Source organism: Ambystoma mexicanum, chromosome 6q (assembly GCF_040938575.1).
Source record: "Ambystoma mexicanum isolate Mex_15411 chromosome 6q, UKY_AmexF1_1, whole genome shotgun sequence".
Classification (NCBI taxonomy): Eukaryota; Metazoa; Chordata; class Amphibia; order Caudata; family Ambystomatidae; genus Ambystoma; species Ambystoma mexicanum.
The window spans coordinates 353,953,999-353,976,145 of record NC_090937.1 but is presented as its reverse complement, the minus strand read 5'-3'; the positions used below and the strand labels follow the sequence as shown (position 1 = coordinate 353,976,145).

The 22,147-nt window shown below is 42.2% G+C and overlaps 1 protein-coding gene across 1 annotated transcript in view; it reads left to right on the top strand.

The window, feature by feature from the left end:
• The window catches only part of LOC138516032 (protein NipSnap homolog 3A-like), a 239,634-nt gene that overhangs the window by 8,796 nt on the left and 208,691 nt on the right, over nucleotides 1-22,147 (top strand). The gene's annotated exons all lie outside the window — the stretch shown is intronic.

Below are 22,147 nucleotides of genomic sequence, written 5' to 3'. Positions count from 1 at the left end.
TGCCCCATGTTGGGGTAATTCCTCTTCTGGCTCGCCTGAGCCCTGCTATCGTCACTTGTGCTACTCATCTTTGGTATTGGGGCCAGTACCCATACATTAGTGTGTAGTGGGTGAGTCCAGTTGCTGATATTTCAGCTATCGGGTTTTACATGGGACTGAGCTCGTCATAAAATTAGTTGTGAGACGCTCCTTTGGCCAGCAGGGGCACTGTGTGAGGTAATTGGACCCACTCGTCCTTCTGCATGATGTGTGACTATTGGAGAGAGAGGCAGAAATGCTTCCTCAGTGAAACCGCTGTTTTAACTATGGTGTCTGTTGGTTAACTCGCTCTCTAACAGTCACAGATGTGGAATGGAGCGCCGGAACTAAGTATCCGTCGCACTCCGATCACATCCGTGACTGTTGTGCCACCTGTCAACTGTGACAGTAACTGCAGTCGCCGGAGGCGCCGGCCGACTGTAAAACCTAAAGATTCCTAAGTGGAATGTTCCGCTACGCTCTCTGCTGCTTGTGCTGCGCTTCGTTCTTTCTCTCAGCATGCGCGTGCTAACACCATTAGTCACAACAAGTAGCAAATATAAATGAATAGATAAGGTAGTGAAACACTTAACTGGCTGCTCGAGCAGCAAAGAGGGGATTTCATGGGAGTTCCTGGGAGTTCCTGTATGTGGATAAGTGACTTTGGATTGGATGTTTTTTGACATGTGTTTTTCAGGAGCCACTAATACCTAGATTACCAAAGAATCGGAACAAGTGGAACTTTGAGTCTTCATCTTTGTTATTGATTGTATTATTGTTTATTTCATTGCTGCTCGAGAAGTAAAGTTATGGGAAAGCATAATCCTCCAGTCTGTGGTGCGACCTTTCCTCAAACCAATTTGATTTAATGTAAGTATATTGTTCTCAATCCTTATTTTAGTGAGTAAAATCCTCAATTAGAGTGTACCGATGCATCTATCATTAAAGCTAGTTGGCCAAAAGCGCGCCCATTTATACCATACAGGAAGAACTAACTCTTTTGCTACGTCAAAGAGAGCTCTTGTAATGAAAATCATTTTAATTGCGAATTAACAGAGAATCATATGTACCCACGGTTACCAAGTGACACTATGGTTTGTGTGACTGATACGGGGTACAGTGTAAGTACAGTGTACAGTGTAAGTATGTGTGTATATTATCAACAGTGTTCTGCCCGTTCACGCTGCACAGAATACTTTCACAGCCTACACAGCAAAACCATATATAACAGAGCACTCAATCCAAATAATGTGTGCAAAACAGCTGTAAAGTTTAAAAACATTTCGTGGTAAGCATATTAACCAGCATGGACTTACAAATTGCTTGCAATCTTGTGCGCCACGCGTTCCACCCCTAAGCAGGGACTTCCTTAGGCTGTGACTAATTTGTTTCATGTCCAAACAGTTAAAATAACAGCGGCCATCTTTGACCTGGTTACTTATTCTTGTCTACATTAATGGACTAATCACTTTATCAACTCCCTTATTCATACTTTACATTGTGCTTAATAGTTCGCTTTGGTCAAGTGGGCGCTTTTATTTATTGAGCAATTCCCAGAAAATCGAGTGTATGATAAAGTAACTTCACATGAGGTCAATAGATCCTGCCCACGTGGGCTACATGTACATCTATATACACAATAAAGTGCCCAAGTGCTTCTCTTCAAAGTAAAACCTTACTACATAATGGTCAAACCAGGATTTCAGCCGATTCTTCAGTTTTGGAACTAGAACGCATTGATTTTCTAGTTCTCGTATAGTAAGATATATGTGTGAATGTTTGACTTTGTTGATCTAAAACGATACCATGTCTGTAGATGTGACTCGGGAAGTGCAAATATCATATGCTAAACCTATACAGTGCTTGAAAAATCTTTTAGCACAACCACATTGGCAAGGAGAATTTATGATTGGTGAGTATCATTTGCATGGTACTCGACCTTGCTGGCAAGTATGGGGACGTTTGAAACTTCTATATTTATTTCCTCAATTCATAAATGCAAGTATCAGAATACTGACTGATGTAAGTTTACAAAATCTTATATGGTGCTTATACACTTTAAAAAAAATATATTTAAATACACCCACCAAAAGAAACTTTGTGATGTGTTCAGCAGCTGTAGTTATTGTTCGATACAGACTTGCAGATTGTTATTCATGATGTCAAGAAGAACATTTGAAATTAAAATGTTTGTGTCAAATAAGCTGACCAGAAAATGAGCGTGCTAGAGGCCTGTGACAATTGGCTCGCTTCTGTCCAGGGTTCATTCCACTCCAAAGACCTACATAAATAGACAGGATAGGCATTGGGCAAAGCCGCCAGTTTGAGAGCAAGAAAACCTTTTCACAGGTGACAGCATAATATTATATATTCAGATAGAATTATCTGTCCAATGGTCCATTGGAAAAACTGGGGTATCAAGGCCTTTATTCCACTGTCTCCATTTGCCTAACTATCAACCTCTTCCAAAAAAACCCCATTATGCTCTTCATTGGGGGTGGCAGACCTGGCTTTGCAAACCCCATTTGTATGGAATCGTCTAGACCTTCACCATACTGATGCCATTTCGTTTTTATAACTGGTTCTTTCTGATACAGGTATGTTGTTTTAGTGGCATATAGTGGGTGTTGTTACCATATATTTAAATTTATCAAGTTCAAAGGAAGACAAGTTAAGTTTCTCTTGACTGATTTGTAACTGTGAGCTGTCATATGAATGCAGATCTCTGCAACAAAAGCTTAAAACCCTAAGCTATCGTCTGAACCATTGTGGCGCTCAAAATTATCAGTATGCATTTCAACTTTGGGGAATTCATTGATCACATGAAATAACCAAAGATGTGTGAAAACACTACCCAAGTTGTGCTAGAGTTGAAGCACAAACTGCCTGTACTTCAGTAAATACTCCAAAACATTACTGTATTTTTCGATCAGATGGGAGCTTGGTTGTCAACGACCGCTAGCCAGCAGGCTTGGAGCCAGAACAGCTCACTGAACGAGATATGCACCGACTCCTTTGCATCAGGCAGCAAGGTGTAAGCCACGCTTCATGATGGAAGTCCGGGACCCATACCTCCCATTACAATGTCTCTGCCTAATGCTAATAAATATGAAACTCGCTTTCAAAAATCCTGACAGATCCACACCTCGGGAGAGCAGGAATCCACGTTTACCCATATCTAGGCAGCTGGTAAATATCTAACATTATAGCGCAACACACCCTTGGGTCTCGGAGCACTGAAATAATGAATTACATTATAATCCCACAAAGTGATAAATTAATTATCAACCTCGGAAGGATGAAAGGCTGAGTTGTCCTTGCTGAGATTCGAACCTGCCACAGCAGGCTGCGCACAGATATCGGAGCTGAGCAATCAACTCGCTGTGCTATCTGACTGGTTAGTTCAGGCTTCCACCCTTAGCCAAGGCCTCCAACAAAGGGCAGCCATTGAGAACCTCTTGACATCATTGGGCTTTTAGCTGAATAACAAGTCATCTACAACTCCATCGAGACGTATTGTGTTCATAGGAATGGCCTTAAAGACTACTACCTCAACAGCAACCCAGTCGAACAACAGGGAACATACTATCTCCACCAATGTTCAAACACTGCTTCAGAGAACCCCCGGCCTGAGTAATCAAATCCCTCTTGAGCATGCTATCGTCCTGCATGTTGATCCAAAATGACCAACTTTATATGCGTCCTGTGCAGTTGTTTCTGTACACTTGTTAGAACAAAGTCTCTGGGCATTAGGACAAGAGAATTGGCCCCCCCAATGCTTTCAGCAAAGCACTTCTTTGGTGGCAAAACACTGTCCACCTCAGGAACAGTGCACCTTTCACAGTTGCCCATCGTAAAGCTACAGTGACAACGGACGCTTCCATGGACGGCTGGGGAGCCTACACTGGGCAGCTTCATGCCAGGAGACTGGTCCGGAGAAAAAAAGGCGCTAAATATCAATATACTTTTACTCGGAGCATTGTTTTGGGCACTTCTTCTGCCTCAGCTTCAAGGAAAGACAGTGTGGAAAGACAGAGTGAATATTCAGAAAGCACTACCCCTGTTCTACATCAGGAAATGGAGAGGTACCAGATTGCAACTCCTATCCAGCGAAGTGCAAATGCTGTTGAAGTGGGCCTTAGCCCACAGAATCATTCTGTCTCTTTTTCACCTGCCCAGCATCAACAGCTCATATGACTCCCTCAGCAGGCAATGGGCGCTTAAACAGATCGGGTAGATTTAATCTTCCAAGCTTGTGGGAAACCAGACATAGACTTGTTCACTGGAAAGGACAACTCCAAATACGAGTCATTTGGAAGCCGGTTGCCTCAACCAGCCAGTTTAGGATTTGCCATTGTGTTCCCCTTTCTTTTTTATTGATATAGTTGAAAAAATCAACTTTTCAATACAAATTTTTTTAAACAAAAAATGAACCAAATCACAGTTCATACATAGTAAAAATTTGATACATGTAGCAGAAATAAAATACTACTTTGTAAACAAAATTGAACAATTTTTAAAATATGAAAATCCAGAATTTTTTATAACAATCTTCTAAAACGCATTGCGATCATGATCAAGAATAAAAAGAACTGCATGTGATTGGTCTACTTTATGTGTATATACTTTATACTTTTCTAGAGATCTACAATCATAGTTGGGTTATTGTTAACAAACTTGCCTGAGATATGTTTCATTTACATTATCACGCCACTATCAAGTTTTCCTTTACTTTTAGAGCTTTCAAGAAATTTACAACAGCTATTCTTATATTTGTTATCTGGGTATTATAGATTCGATACCAGAAATGTTCAACTGTAAGAGGAGTATATGTTTCGAAATGCTTCTTAAAGCATTCTATTTTCATGGTCAACAGTGTAGGGCATTCTGCTACTAAGTGATATGAGGTTTCTGCATTTTCTGATTTTTTTTTGCAGACGCTCTCTGTTTTGCTAATGACCTTCCACTTGGCTAGATTGTTTTTTGTATGCCGCCAATTCATTCTGAATCTTAAGAATTCATTTCTTGCTTCTTCACCAGGAAATTTTAGCAAATAGCTTTCTGTTGTCCTAACTCTCAATTCCTTGAGGTATGGTGTGTCTAGTCTGGAGGTGTTTACGTTCATTCCCAGATATTTATATTGGGAGACATTCTCCAGGATCTTTCCACCCAAGAACAATGATAAACGAGATGCTCCTGCTTTTTTGTTGGGTACATTCTTCAGGATTTTAGTTTTTGAGACATTAATAACCAATTCATTTACTTGTACATATTCCCCCAATTGATCAAGTACATTTTGCAGTCCCTTTATCGTCTTTGCCAATAGAACTAAGTTGTCAGCATAGAACATCCATGGTATTGGATGTTTACCAAGACGAGGCGCATCTGAGAGAACTCTACTGAATTTCTTTATAACATCAGCAATGAAGAAATTAAAAAGGGTTGATGCTAATAGACACCCCTGCTTCAGGCCCTTGAATGTCTTAATCGATTTCGATAATGCACCGTCCATCGTCAAGCGCACTTGTATAGATGTTCCTGTGTGAAATTGCATTATCCAATGTAGTAAGTGCTTTGGGCACGCATTTTCCTTTAATTTTTCGCACAATAAGGATCTTGACACCGAGTCGAAAGCGGTCTCGAAATCAATAAAGGCCATATAGAGTGGTTGATTGACTTGTAATTCGTGTTGTTTAATAGTGTCAAGAACCCGAAAGTTCACTGATGTTCCTACGCCTACAATAAAGCCTGTCTGGTATGGATCATTAAGTTCTGCTTCTTTGGTCCATTTGTTAAAATCTCTCAACACAAGACGAGCAAAAATGTTTCCTGGCGCATCAAGAAGCGCAATGGGTCTATAATTTTGTGGGTTCAATCTTTCCCCTTTCTTGTAGATTGGGACAATGATTGACTTTTGCCATGAAGTTGGAATTCTTTTGCAATTAATGACTTGGTTGAAGATTACTCCTAGAATGGAGGCCCAGATCTCGGGATTAGTCCTTAACATTACGTTAGAAAGACCATCCGGGCCAGGGGCTTTCGACTTACTCAGTTTTTTAATATACATTTGAATGTCCAAGTTGTCAAAAACCAAATCCTGGATCCCTTCCAGACTATAATCAAATTGACTTTCCGAAAAATGGGTTTGCGCATACAAAGAATTGTAGTATTGTACCCATATTTCCTCTGGAACCGCATTTATTTGTTTTATGGATTGTTTGCCTCCATAAACGGTTTTGATTAGGCCCCATACTAAAGCAGAATTCTTGGATAGTGTAGAGCATAGAATGGGCCTCTTGTAGTAACATTTTCGCTCTCCGCTGTTTTGTCCACTTTTTGTATTTGTTTTTACATTTGGATATCATGAAAGCCTTATTAGCAGGATTCTGTTGTATTATATATCAAATCTCTCTTCTGAGGTCAGCTTTTCTACTGTTATCTCTTCATCATAGGAATGTGGATGATAGCTCTGGTCCGAGTTAGAAGTTCTTAACGGTTTTTAAAATAATTGTAGAGTAGCCACATAGTCTCCATCTGAATATTGTAAATCCGGCTTTAAAATATCCTTTGGATAGGATACTGCTGAAAGCAGATCATAAAGATTTTGTGAGGACCATTTGAAACTGTGACCTTAGTGGACACTTTTTTAAGTTGGTTATAAGCTTAGATCTTGGGTTGTCAATAACTTCACTCGGCCGAGTCCAAGTGAGATGGAGAAGATTGTGGTCACTTTTAGTCTGTTTTAATACTTTAAAAGAAGAAACAGTGGAGAAGAGCTCAGAATTGGTGTATATATAGTCTATAGTTGAGGCAGCATTGCCTTGTTGCCATGTTGTTTTATAAGGGATGTCACCATATACAGCACCATTTAACATATTGAGCCCCCTCTCATGCATCAAAGTTTTCAATTTTCTCTTGGTTTCTTTCATTTTCCCCCCTTTGTCATTCATGCAATCCATATTCAAATCGCCTGCAATAATAATGGATTGAACCAGCTGATCTTTGTCAATCTTGTCCAGACATTTGGTTAGATCTTTAAAAAAACAATTTTCCGAAATGTCTAGATGGTTCCAGTATATGTTAATACATGCGATAACATGACTATTGCAAGTAATTTGTACTAGTTGCATATAACTATTATAAGAAGCCCACTTTTCAGCAGTCAAACCACTTGTTAGCTTTACAGCAGTGAGAAGTCCTGCCTTTGGGCGACCCCTTGCTGATTTAATAGCAGGTTGGAGGATTACAGTGATTTTCCCAGACCGGGAGGGTAATAAGCCATGTTTCTTGCAGCATGATTATATCATATAAACATAATACAGAGTCAGACGAGGACGTGAGATGCATATGGCCTCTGGTGTTCCAGGAGGCAAGCTGAAGAAGGCTCTTTTTTTCCTTTACAGGATAGCTAACATTGATTCATTACTTTGTTTTGAGAAAAGGTCGTTATCGTTTTTGTTTGGTTGTCATCTGCTGTGAAGTACTTTATCCATCATTGGGTCAAAATGTCTTTCAGCTAATTGTATCTTCCCGTCTGTATTATTCGTATATGTGTTCACATGCTTTGAGGGGTATATGTTAGCTACATTTGGGAACGAAGTACTATTAGCATTTGTTACAGCTGAAGGGTTATCTAGCAAGAAACCTAGTTGATATAATTCATTTCTCGCTTGCCAGATCGAATATTTAAGAATAGCAGATGACATCCAAATTTTAACAGTCCTATCATGGTCATTGATGAATTCTATTTGCGCAAAGTCATCAGACTTGGTCTCTTGAAGCGCTTGCACACTTTGCATGATGTTCAATACGGAGGATCGATTCAAGTCCAATAACCCAAAATCGCCTCCTCGGCATTGCAAAATAACACTAACATGAGTGGTGTCATTGCAGTTGTTGTGTCTGTTTTTGAGCGGCATCTTAGTTTCTTGTTGTTTATGCGTTATTTTGATATACCCTTGTCTCTTGAATTCTCGGGGTAAGTTCCCCCTTTGTTTGATTTTATTTACACATGGCCTGGGCATATCCACTTTGGAGTTGTGGGTGTTGTGTGAGAAAAAGATGGCCAGGGATTTCATGATTTCCTCTCGCCTTTCCTCTAATGTTGTAAATGAAGTATCTCGATATCCTTTTTCATTATCACCACACTTTTCCTTTGTTTGTAAGGGAGGAAAAGTCTTTAAGGTGGCCACGGTTTGTTAATGTTTGCAAACTTCAGTTACTAAGTTATCAAGGGGTTCGTAGCTCAATTCATCGGGCATTACATTTTTGTCACCTTTAGGTGACCAATTGGATAGGAGGTGGATTTGGTTTGCTTCTATTAATAGCAATGTATTTTCGTACTATTGCCACACTTTTTTTCTTGCGTTCTTTTGTCAGGTGTATTGAGCAATTTGATAAATTGCCTTGAATTCTTGCTTTTTTGATTTTTCGTCAATTTCTGGTTCTTAGTTTTTTTTTATTCTCAAATTGCGTGTTTGGCATTTGTTTTTCCCCTTTTTCTTTGTCACACTAAATATATTATATGTTTCACTATTTACCAAAGAAGACACAAATGAATCTTTTTTTTTTTCTTTCCCCCCTGTAGTTTCAACTCCTTCTGAACTAGTTTCATTGTGTTTTGCATCTTGTTGATCAATAGTATCAATCATGCTCTTATTGTGGTTAACACAGCCAGAACTGACTTTTTTCACGTTTATAGCTATAGAGCTTATGTCAGTTTGTTGCTGTTTTAACTCGCTGACAATCACGTTATTGACCACTTTCTTTACAATACTAGAGGATGCAATAGGTGTTTTTTGAGGAGTTAAATTTTTAGGTAATATAGGTTCTACAAAATGACACACGACATTTGTATGTTCCAACAGTTCTTTAAGCAAAAAATGTTGATCCAATAGTCTAGCATCAAGTGTTTCATACAGTTTGGCTAACGAGAAAAGAGCTGTGTTTATAGCTTGCAAAGTTAGTTCAGTTGGAGCCAAAGCAATTGGTACTTGATTGTATTGAGATCCTGTCTTACTGCGTTCAGAGTGTTTGGGGGAGTACTGAGTGAATGAAATTGATAAAAATAGAAGAGTCATTAGAGCATTCTGGAAACATTACGGGGGATTGGGACAAATGATCTACACTGGCCTCCACACATATTTGTTCATCTGGAGCATCTCGATTTTAATGGTTCTGCATCATTTTGTGGTGTTTGCATTACATCTCCATTTCTATTACTGTCATCACCCACTGGGACTCCATCCACTGTAATAACGCTAGGTTGCACTGGCTCAGTGTTAATCATAATTTCAATCACTGATTTGTTAGCGGTTGGAATAGCAAAATCACCCAGCAAACTTTGTTCAGAAAAATCTGCAAGTAATGAATCAGATGGAGTACACAAATCTATCGGTACAGAAATTACTGGTTCAGTCTTTTCGGGACTTACCATTGCCTCTCTATTATCATCGATAACATTTTTGCAGCTTATTACATTCTCTTTGTTCAGTTCATCAGGCACTCCCGACATATTCTCAGCGTAAAAATTTCCTTATGTCACTAGTATGTGATAGAGATCGACCCCTGGCAGGCCCACGACTTGGGGGGGCCATTGATATTCCGCTTAGGGGTAGTATGGAAATCATAAGGTTTATCGGACAGGGCTTCAATGTTCGGCGGCATATTAGTCCGCAGAGAGTAGAGTTTCACCATTATGGATTTGCTTTGCACTTAGATTAATACAAAACAATTTATAGTAAATTATAAATTAAAGGACCCCTCACCGCTCACTGTTCACAGTTAACAGTATACTTCAGGGTGCGCGCGCAGGTGCGCTGCACACTCGGATTTTGAAGCCTGCAGGGGGCGCAGACAGAGGAGTGACACAGAAGCTTGCTCCAATCACAGGGGAGCTGCAAGAGGTAAAAATACAAAAAACAAAGAAGGGGAGGAGGTCAAAGAGCAGCAGTTCACACACACTCGGATTTTGAAGCCTGGAGGGGGCACAGACAGAGGAGTGACACAGAAGCTTGCTCCAATCACAGGGGAGCTGCAAGAGGTAAAAATACAAAAAACAAAGAAGGGGAGGAGGTCAAAGAGCAGCAGTTCACAAACGGTTCTCAGCAATGCTGAGAACTACAGTTCACAATGTTTAGTTATTCACTTAAACAAGTTCATAAATGATTACTTGATAGTCAGGCAGAGTCTGTTTTGCCTGTAAATACGTCCTCCCACAGTTGAGCCGCAACAATGATAATCACCACAGGTAGGATTGCGTCGGAAGCGCAGCACAATTAGCAAAGTCCTCCACAGTAAACGGTATACTTCAGGTTATTTCCGGGTGCGCGTGTGTTCCCCTTTCACTGAAAGTTTGTTTACGTCTTCCCACCAATGCCTCTCACTCGACAGTCCTTCAACAAGTGGCACAATAGTCCTGCAGACTGATCCTTGTAGCCAAAGCATGGCAGAGACAATACTAGATCATCTTTTAGTTCAAATAACTTTTCACAAAATTATACATATATATCACTCATAAAACAGCATACATAAAATATCTATACATGCTCAGCAGTTCATTATACATACTGAAGCCTAAAATGACTAGGAGTGTTCCTAACTTCGGCTTTGAGTAAGTATTCGGCTGTATTTCAGCTGAAAAACAGCTATTCTATTTCGGCCGACTACTTAGTTGAATCTTTACTTGAAGCCAAAGTTACATCCCGAATATAAAGCAAGTAAAATGTATTCACCTCTGGCCCACTTTAATGTGATCTGCTGTTACCTTCCCTTTGCAAGATTCTCACGGCACAGCGCGCTGCTATGGTGTAAGGAATATTTTGTACCGGGGTCTTTTAAAGAGTTTAAGCAAAGCATAAGGTTGAAGATGCCACTGCTGCCTAAACACAAAACATGCAGCAGCCTATCCATTTTGCTCTGTGTGCTGTTTACATTAGAAACTGGCATGCTGACCTCAGGTTAGACACTCAAGGCACAGGACTACTGAATGCTATTATGAGGCGGGAGGGAGGGTTATGTTTTTGCTTGCTCCGCCATAGCCAGGGTAAAGGTCAGGTTGCAACTGTGATATGTCCCAGGGTGCTGTGAAATCAAGAAAGACATCGCGAGTAGCGTACAATGGCGGCTATCCCAAGCAAAGCTGCGTTATAGTTGACTGATGGTCCCTGTTGGAAGGGCACTGCCATGATTTATCTTTGCAGCAGCAGGCCTATACCCCAGAAGCCCCTGATCTGTAGGGAGTGGGTGGGGCGATTTTTGTTTTTTTGTTTTTATTTATTTATTTTTATTACTTTTTTGTTTTTTTAGGGTGATGGGCCGATGAATCACTAGTGCGAATGCTGAACTCTTCCCACGAGTCAGCGGTTGAGGAAAGGTGCTGCTCTATTTGGAAGTGCAAAGCTTTGGAAACTTAATTAAATGGGGCAGCGAGTTATATCGCTGCAGTTTGAGTCAGTAGAAACCGATTACTAGGCTAGCTGCAGGAATGTCTACCGGGGAGGCCCGAGCTAGAAACCAAATGCAGCCATTAGGCACATGAGCTTGTATGGTTGTGTTCACTGTAGCGTAGACTTTACCTATTCATCTTCCTGCCTTTTTGTTCTACCACTGAAAGCTGTTCTCTCTCCACCACCGGCAGTGTCCATAATGTCTCCCCAGGGCCCACCCTGCAGAACAAAAGGAGAGGCAAATGTTCATCTACTGTGCTCTCAGCACACTAGGCGCAGAATACTATTTGCTAAGTGAGCTTCACCCAAATCCATCCCCTCTACTTGAAGAAGTAGGGATGGATTTAGAAAGACTGAGAAATTACTTGTTGTTTCTTTGTTATTAGCAGTGCCTATTCTAATATGTAAATAAGCACTATGCATGTCCTTCACCGAAGTCCTCTTAAAACTTGCATTGGCAAGGTCAACAGTTTTGGCTTGTTATGCACTGCCTTTATATGCCTAGGTACTCGTATCATTTTGCACCTGCAACCATCACTAGCCAGCTAATACCACTACAGCAGTGCCTGGCAAGTGCCTTTCCCAATGCACGTTTGTTGTTGCTTCTAGGCGCAGTGTACAACATTTCTTTATGTATTTTGACACATTTCTAGTAGTAAACAACTATTCGGTTCACTATTCGGCCCGATCAAATTCTTAGAGCAACTATTAGTTATTCGGCCAAATAGTAAATTTACTATTCGGTACACCGATAGAAAATTACTAATCCTTTCATTGTACCATCACACATAAACCCTAAAATACATAATCTATAATTCCTACATTACCTGTATACATTTACTTAACCTTAGCCCTATCACCCCCAATGTCGGGATTTGATTAAAGCATGGAGTGAAATAAATCTTCACAATGCAGGTGCAGTGACCAGGTTTGATATTTCTGGAGATACAAAAAAGTTGTTTGACAACCCACATAATGAGTGTAATTTTTCAGTTTAGCTAAATAGGCGTGATTTAATCTCCAGTCCCATTTTTTCTGTCAATTCTGTTTTAAGAATATGTCCCTCCTCCCATTCTGGCGTCCACCTAACTTTCCGGAACAGTTCTATACATTCCTGTTTAATTCACACATCAAGGAAGACCCATATTTTCTCATAATGCTACCCATTATTGTTATGCTCACCTGGTCTCTGCAGGGACATTGGGGCACGGTAGGCACCCTCCCTGGAAGTGGATCACCCTTATCTGGCTTCTTCCCCTGCAAATATGCTGTGGACTTCGACAACTGGTGACACTGCTCCTGCGTGGATACAAGAAAACGTGAGGATGCGGCTCTGTGAATGTTCTCTCTCTCAAACCCTTCTTCCCAAAGTATGGTGGGCATACGCCGACCCATATAGGCTCACCTGTTGATTAATGATAATGAGCTCTCCACCCTGCTACTCTCTGCAGGGACGCTTCTTGATGGGACTGAGTTCCTTCACTGGTCCCCTCGTACGTGGTAGCCCAGTCCAGCGGCGACTATGCCACTTCTTATGGTAAGTGTCTTTCAGTTCTATTGTCTCTTCTCACTATTGAAACGTTTTTTAATGTTAATGTCTCTCTTCTGATTACTTCCTGCAGGTGGAATTGCGGCCCAGCAGCGGTCTTTAAGCTCGAGGCAAACCGGATGGAAGAGAGGATCTGCGATGGTCCGGCAATAGGTAAGTGGTGGTTTAACGTGTAGCGCAAGGTTAGATGGCGGCGCAACCTTAAACTGAATGTCTTTAATGTCTAACTTTGTCTTTCGTATCTCTTGCAGGTGCCGTCTTCGTGGATCAGGATCGCGTCGTGCGAAGACAGAAGCTGGAGTACTTTCACACACAACATGAAATGCAAGAGACCAAATCGGTGTCAACTACAAAGGCTTCCCAGGGAATACCAAGCCTATCATCGGTTCTTTTTGGAAGAAGAATTGAAGTTTTTACCTCCCCATAGGAATGAGGATTGCTCTATAGATCTTATTTCCAGGATGCCAGTACCTTTGGGTGTATGTATACATTAATTGAGCCTTAAGGTCCTGCCTACAGTCTATCTCAAACGGTTTGATAACCAAGTCTAAGTGCCCTGCAGGGAGTTTCAATGTTTTATTATCCCTAAGAAGGGCACGCTGAACTACGGCCCTATATCGATTACAAAGGACTAAAAAGATTTCTGTTAAAGACCAGTATCCGCTTCCTTTGATACCTGATATTTTAGAAGCTGTCCAAGGGGCCTCCATCTTTACAAAACTGGACCTTAGAGGGGCTTACCATCTCCTCCGGATTCGTAGTGGCTATGAGTGGAAAGCCACTTTCTGCACTCCCTTCGGCCACTACGAATACCGTGTAATGCCCTTTGGACTGGCAAATGCTCCTGGCGGTTTTCAACGGTTTATGGATCATCTCTTCACTGACCTCATCTTACACTCTGTAGTTGTGTACCTTGGCGACATCTTGATTTTCTACAACAACCCACAAGAGCATTGCATCCATGTTTGAAGTTCTGCCTCGTCTTCTTAAGAATCATCTTTACGCCAATTGGAAACATTTATTTTTAACCAACTGTCAATGACCTATCTAGGGTTTGTATTGTCTGCAGAAGGAAATTCCATGCATCCGGCCAAGGTTCAAGCCATTATACACGGGAAAATATTCCGTTCAGTAAAACAAATACAAAGATTCCTGGGCTTCTCAAATTGTTATAGGAAATGTATTCCAAACGTTCCCCTGAAGATCCAACCCCTGACTGCTCTACTCAAGAAAAGAGCAATCTTTCTGTGGACGACACAGCTAGAGGCCTTTCAAGACATTAAGTAACATTTCACGAAGGCTCCCATGCTGCGTCTTCCGAACCAAATTCAACCGTACATCTTGGAGACCGATGCGTCTAATGCCACTGTTGGAGCAGTTCTTGAACAACTTTGGAATGGGTACGACCATCCCATTGCTTATATGTCCAAGACCTTGTCCGCTTCCGAACAGCAGTACACCGTCTTCGAAAATGAACTCTTGGCTATAAAGAAGGCCTGTATGGAGTGGCAACATCATCTTCTTGGATCAAAACATCAGGTGACTGATAAAACAGATCATCGTAACCTGAAGGTGCTACAACGGCAAGATTGTCGGAACAGCAGACCAGCTCTCTGAGGTTACTTTCTCCCCAATATGATCTGTTATTTACTTTCCTTCCCGGTGTCAAAAACCATATGGCAGATGTGCTATCTCGTATAAATTCTGGTACTGGACTCTTTCCAACAGGAAAAGATATCATCTAAAGCATCTATTTATTTATTTATTTATTTATTTACTACATACAAACAGTGGGTACGGAAGGCTACCAAACTGCAAGATCCCACCATTTCTCTCGACATCAAAAAGTATGGTTTGACTGAAGATCCGGGGGACTCTTATTTGAGGAAAGAAACCTTTTTATACCCACCTCAGCATTGCGACGCAAGGTTTTACCCATGTCATGATGCCAAGACAGCAGGTCCTCATGGAGTCTGCGTGACTTTGGAGAACATCAAAAGACACTTCTGGTGGGCCAACCTTCAAGAAGAGAAGTAAGGAACTATGTGTCTGCCTGGCCGATTTGTCAACAGTTCCTCGCCGGCTGCCTTTCGGGGGAAATTAACACAGCCTTCCCTACCGTCACACCCTTGGTAACACATGAGGTACAAAGAATTATAGCATCACTGAAACCTTGCATTTGCAAAGGTAATAGCTGCCCAGCTCAGATCATAAAAGATGCAGCTAGAGATTTATCTCCTTTATCTCCAAACTTATAAACTCCTCATTCGCCAACAATTCTGTCCAAAGTAATCTGAAACAATCCTGGGTTCTCCCATTACTCAAAAAACAAACACTAGACCCGTCTATACCCACGAATTATAGACCAAATCACCACTGTCCCCTTCTTATTGAAAATCCTAGATAGAGTTGCTTACTTGCAAATTCAGGCTATCTAGAGACAAACCAACTATTGGGAATCCGTCAATCCGGCTTTAGACCCCAACATGGAACAGAAACAGCCCTTGTTGACCTCGAGAGTCAAATTGACGACCTTAAAGGCAAACTGGCCATCCTACTTCTTTTAGACTTAGCAGCCTTTGATCTGGTGGACCATAACATCCTCTGTAATCACCTGTCATTGGCAGCACACTTCTCCAACTCGGCTGTCATGTGGATTGAATCCTTTCTCGCTAATAGAACCATGCGCGTGTTCTCGCCCACATCTGCGGCAGACCCAATCCCCATCACATGTGTAGTCCCTCAAGGATCCTGTGTATCGCCTACTTTGTACAATATTTTAACAAAGCCCTTGTTCGACAAACTGGACCGTCTGGGTGTCACCTACACCAACTATGCAGATGACACCCAGATACTCCTAACACTTTCAGGCATATACGACTCAGATGTTTGCCCGATTAACGAAGTCTACATTATCATTCAGGCATGGATGGCCACACATGGCCTCTGCCTGAATGATAACACTGAGCTACTACTAGTCGGCTCACCTAACAACCTACTCAAACTCAGTCCCAACTACAGCAGTATCGTCATTGATGGCAACAACATCCCGATTGCCACTAACGTAAAAATCCTTGGCTTCTACCCCGATGACAACTTTAATCTCCCCAAACAAACATGACTGCATCAGCCACTGCCTACACTGGTAAGCTGATCAGAGCCTGCAGACCCTTACTATCCTCCAACAGCTGTCTCATATTAGCCAGAGCACTTATACAGTCCAAACTGGACTATTGCAATGGCCTCTACCTAGGTGCCAACAAGTCTATAATCAATAAACTGCAGGTTCTACAAAACAACGCACTTAGAGCGGCATTAAATATTCCCAGAAGAGAGCATATCTCTGACACCAGAACGCTATGCAAATGGCTCTCCATTTAAAACAAAATTGATCTAAAAACCCTCTGCCTCACATACAAAGCCCTGAACCATCTAGCCCCGCCATATCTCACGGATACATTTATGATGCGCTCATCTGCCAGAATTACTAGATCACCAATACGCACTGTCTGGTGGTACCTAGATTCTGCCTCAAAAGAGCTGGCGGATCCAGCTTCCCGGTTCTAGCCTCCCAATTGTGGAACACTCTTCCACGAGACATTAAAACTAGCCCAACCTTCCAAATATTCAGAAGACACGTCATCACCTGGCTACTGAACATTAAATAACTCTAACCCGCACCGCAACCACACTCACTACCATATTATCCCTCCTGTATATATCTACCTTCAATTTTTTTCCCCCGCTTACCTGACTTGCCCCGCCATACTAATGCTCCTCTTGTAAGGTGTGTGCTCTAATTGCATAAACCGCATAACTGACTTCCCATGCCGTTCGAATGTTCCATCTGTAATGTGTATGTAAAAAACTATATAACAATGTAATTGTGTTTGTATAAACTGTATAACTTCCTCATGTAACCATTACCTTAACCTTGCGCCCAGATACCCCTGGGTCAGGCATGCTATATAAATAAAATAAATTAGTACCAACTTTATAGTCGACGTACCCTTTCGAACAACCAGACTGCAATCATGGTGGCTATAGATTCACTCACTAAATTGGCTCACTTTGTCGCGCTCCCTCTAATACCCTCTGCTCAACAGATGGCTGAAGTTTTTATACAAACCATTTTTTGCCTCCCTGGATTACCAAGCATTATCCTATCGGATCGATGACCCCAATACTCCTCCACCCTGTGGAAGTTATTGCGTTAAAAGCTTGCTATTCAGAGGACGGTAACTTCAAGATACCATCTGCAATCCAACGGTCAGACGGAGAGGCTAAACCAGTCTTTGGAACAGTACCTCAGATGTTTCACCACAGCTTCTTATGACAATTGGGCCAATTTACTCTCTTTTGCTGAATTTGCGTATTAACAATTCAATCCCCACGTCCAGCCAGTCCGTACTTATTTTTTTTATTTTTTTATTACTTGTTTATAGCCTAATATAGGCTTTTACAAGGGCGTGAAGAAACATTTATAGCTGAATGTCGAGATAGAAAGATAGTGTAGAATCTGGGAGATACAGCATCGATATTTTACAAATTTGTATTTTTGTCAATTTCAGGATTTTAGCTGCTGTGATGGTCCATCTGTTATTATCGCCAGAAAGAAGACGCGTCCACCAATGGTCTTCTTCACAGAAGTTACAATCCAAGAATAGTGGAAAGAGGTACGCCTTTCTGAGGTTTTGCGTAGCAGGACATTTCATCATTAGATGTCTTAAGGTTTCAGGCTGTTTGGTTTCCTAACAGAATCTACAATCACTCCTAGCCGATTGCGATCTAATTTTCAAGATTTCCCTGGTGGGTAGAAGGTTGAGCCTTGCTCTGAGAAAATGTCCCTCTCAGGGCTTTATTGGGAAATGTCTTTTTGTATGCCGCTACCTCTTTTCTTTTGCGCACTATTACGGGTAGATGGGTCAATAGTTTGTTGAAAGATTCCTGGTCTAAAGTCTTGATCCAGTCTAAGTCTCCCATCTTAGTTTTTATCCTCAAAGGGTTTTCCATCAGATCCTCTTCTGTGCAAGCTATAGTTTTTAGCAGGGCTTTGTTCTTTTCACACCAGGCGGATAGCTGGGCGCAGGTCCCTTTAGCAGCTTCCTCTTTGATCAGTGTGTAAATGCGCGGACTGTCAGGGAGCAGGAGTTTTCTGAAAAGTTGTATTCGACTGTTATCTATCGCAGCTAATGGGGGGGGGGGGGAAGCAAACCAAGTTCACGTCGAATGGCTGCGATAGATGTAGACTTGGGAGTTTTCAAGGCTGAGCGCCAAAGAAAGCCCTCCAATTTGGGCCAAATCATAGATGGCATTGCCAGGCATGCGTCCATGCCATGCACCATTTCGGGATGACTTTAGTTTTATAAAATTGGATTGCCGGCAACTAAGAACCTTCCATATCTTCTGTCAATCGTTCTTGTCTGAGCATTAAGGTTGCGCATCTTGGTCCAGAGGACTCGCTGCATAGGGGCCTCGGTTTTGGAACAGTCAAAGGTGACACCCAAGTACTCCCTCTATCTTTATTCCTTCCAAAAACCACGTTGGTTTTGCTTTTTTCGTTGGAGCCATTTCCATAGCAAGGATTTTAGTTTTGCTCTTGTTAATCTCTAGATTGTTAAGAGATAAATAATAAGACGACAGGTGGTCAAGCTTTCGTTGGATCCCGATCTGGGTTTGGTAAACCAGGATCATGTTGTCAGCAGATAGTAGATGAGGAACCTCAATGGTGCCTATTTTTGGAGGAAAAGACCAGACTTTTACTGCAGAGTCTTTGTAATCGCCTAGAAAGGCGATAAAGAGGGCTGGAGCCAGGGGGCAGCCCTGTCTGACCCCTCTAAAAGAGGGTATCTCTACAGAAAGCAAACCATTGTGACTTCATCTTACGCGCATTCGTGTGTCATTGTGGAGGGCTCTAGCTTTATAGTTGAGGCTCTGGGCTGGTTGCTCAAGTTGTTGGAGTCTATGGAAGATATTTGCTGAAACTAAAATCACTGCTATCTCTTACTCGTAGGATCGAAAGATTTCGGGAGCCTTGCCCATATTCCTTTCCTAGGACTTGCACCTCGTCAGTTTTCTGGGAATTTGTATTCCGTAGTTTTCGAGTCTGACGTCCTGTTTGTTCTTCTTCCGATCGTCGGACTCCGGTTCCATCGTGGCGATCTGTGGCTTGAGGCTTGGCCCAGCTCCTTGTGTTTTCTATGTGTGGAATTTGTGCCGCGCCATCCTCAGTGATCTCTATCAACACCTGGTTGTTCTATGAGAGTTTGGTTATTTTGTTGAATAAAGATCAAGGATTCTTTATTTGTTCTTTTGGGGTCTCTCGGTAGTCTTCCCCATCTTGAGTTTTTGTACAGTTCTTCTGTCTTCGAGACATATCGATTGTGTTTGCCGCCCATGCTGCTAATATCGCTACGGCTCGTCTTGTAGGTACTGTGATTTTCTAGTTCTGTCAGCCGGAAGCCTCTTCTTTCAAGATCTCGATAGAAATCTGACTGTATGAGAGAAGGAGCTTTGATGTGTAGGTAAGCCTTAGCCAACCCTTCTCGATGATGGGGTTCAATTGGAAGAAAACCTTCTGTTTTCAGGGTTTTCATCTTAGTTGTTTTAGAAAGCAGATGTAGAATTGTCCGCCTGTTTAGGATCAAATCCTCCTTTATCTCTGAAGTTTGTTCAAGCTTAAAAAAAGAGGCGAGTCTCAGTTTTTGTCGTCAGGCTGTAACTGGGATCCATATTTGAGGTAGTTTTTCCAGAAGCTTTTGTGTGAGAGCAGACAGACTTTTGTCTTCCATCTTTCAATGGTTCTGTGACTACAGCCGTATTTTCCCCACTTTGCTCTCTCGAAGAGGATCTCACACTTTCCCTCTGGGTAGAGCTCACAGAGGAGTAGAGGCGTTGCCTTCGGTGTTGGTTGGAAATAGAATCTCGAGATCTGAGAGTGGTTCAGCCGAGATCCTTATCGGAACGAAGCGACGTTGGGCCTTTAAGATTTACTACTGGACTTGAAGCTGATTTTGTTTGTTGATCGGATTCCAGCCCGTGTCATTTTTTGGCTATCATTACCAATGAGTTTGACTTTATTCCTTTTTGGGGACTTTCATCGGGATCCAAGTGTAGTCCATCAAATCTTTATTTTGCAAAAAGTAATTACTGTGATGGGGGAGGGTGCTAATACTCCTGTATGGAGCCCAGGGGCAGAGGTGCTTTGGTGGCCTTGTTGCATTTCGGTTGTAGATTCTTGGAACGGCTTTGATTTCTCTTGGTGTCATGGAGCCCTTTCCGGGCCTGCCAGTAGCTTTGTTGGTAATTGCAAGACCACTTGCCTCTTGTTGGCATTGGGCTTTTTCGTTTTGGTTTAAGGATTTTCAAAAATTGGATAGCCTGCAGTTAGGTCAATGGATGACGGGGAACCTGGAGGCCGGGACTTAAAAGATCGTTCTTCTGATGTTTCAGTAGGATGAGAGACGATGGTTGATGAGTTAGTAGAGACTCTTGGCGTGATGCTCGGGTGCTGAGTTTTAGGAGTCTTAGATGGAGCATGTCCAACAGGGTCCTCCACAGCAAAGCTCAGATTGCATTGTGTGCCTTTAGTGGACTGGCTGAGAGGAAATGAAGCGTTGCAAGCATTTTTTAAGGTCAACATTTGGAGTTCAAGTGCGGCCTGATGTTGTTTCGACTTTGACTCCATGGCAGTGATATAGCCCTCCAAGAAAATCATCTTTGAGTGTATCATCGCGATTAGTGCAGGGCACTTGTGCTCGCATCTAATGTGCTTGGCTCGCATGCCGAGGAGGGCGGATAGTTAGATGGTAGCGAGGTGCAGACCTTCCTCAATGGTGAAATCTCGACTCTTCGCTCTTTGGGAGATGGCAGATCTTGTATAGCGTCTAAAATTTCACTGCCAGAGAGTTCTGAGGAAGAGTCGAATTTTCTCTTACATTGTTTTTGAGAAAAGTTTTTTTAAGCTTTTGAAAGTAGCGGCGTAGGTAGAAATATTGCTTTAATGCCTCCCATTTTCCTTATCTGCAAATTAGACCCCTTTAAGGGTTTTTTCCCACCATCGGGGGCTAGGCATATTCCTGAAATGTTTTTCGCTTGGTTAGGATGTCTTATTGAGTTTGCCTTTTTTTTATATATGGCTTTCGGGCATTGAGTTCTGAGAAGCTGTTGTTCCAAATGATTATTTGAACTCGAAGTTGTGGATTGACTAATGTCGGCGGCCATGTCTGAGCTTGAGTTCAGCTCTGGGTTATCTTGAAGGGCGGTTTCGTCTTCTTGTGGGTTAGAAACCTCTTCATTTTGCAGGTCCTTTTGTAACTCATGAGATGCTTCTGCTCCAACATTGGAGCTCTGTTTTCGATCCTGTAAGTCAAAGGTCTGGACAAGTCCGGTTCTGATTCTAGTTCAGGTTTGCCGTGTATAGTTGCCGTGACCTTAAGTGTATTTAACACCTCCGCTCCAGTGAGAGGGTTTGTTGGTTTGAAATTGGATGGAGTTCGAGTCGAAGACATGAGTTTTGATGTTTCACACTCAGTTTTGCCGACTTCAATTTGTGTTTGTATTTGATTTGTATAAGAATCAACATCATTGTAGCATTGGTTGTTTGCTCCATTCCGTATTCTGGAAGGAGTCTGTGTCGTAATGCATTCACTGATGTTGCTCTGGGCCGGTCCCTCGTTGCGGGCACAGGGAGACGAAAGTCCTTGCTTGACAAAAAGGGCCTCAGCGGCTCCTATGCTGGATTGACTAGTATAGTCGCCGGAAGGGGGCGCTGGTCATGTTTGTGGGGTCTGTTTCTGGGTCCTTAGAATCACTTGGTCAGAGGTTTCTCCTAGTGCCTCCTCCAATTCCGGAGGCACCTCCCGCAGCAGTCCGGAAGGACCCGGCTCCCGGAAATCGGCCCGATGCGAGCTGGAACCAGAGACTTCGTGGACCCGCAGTGAGGGCTCGCGATGTCTGTTGCAGAAGGTATGTTTTGCATACAGTCTTCTGAGGGAGACTTGACGGGGGCGCGATGGCTTCTCAGGCGCCGGCACTCTCCCTCATCGTTGGATTTGTTTATATTACGGTTAGTGTGGGAATCGACGTCCATGACTTGTGGATCAGGGGCAAGTTACGGAAAGTGTTTCTTCAG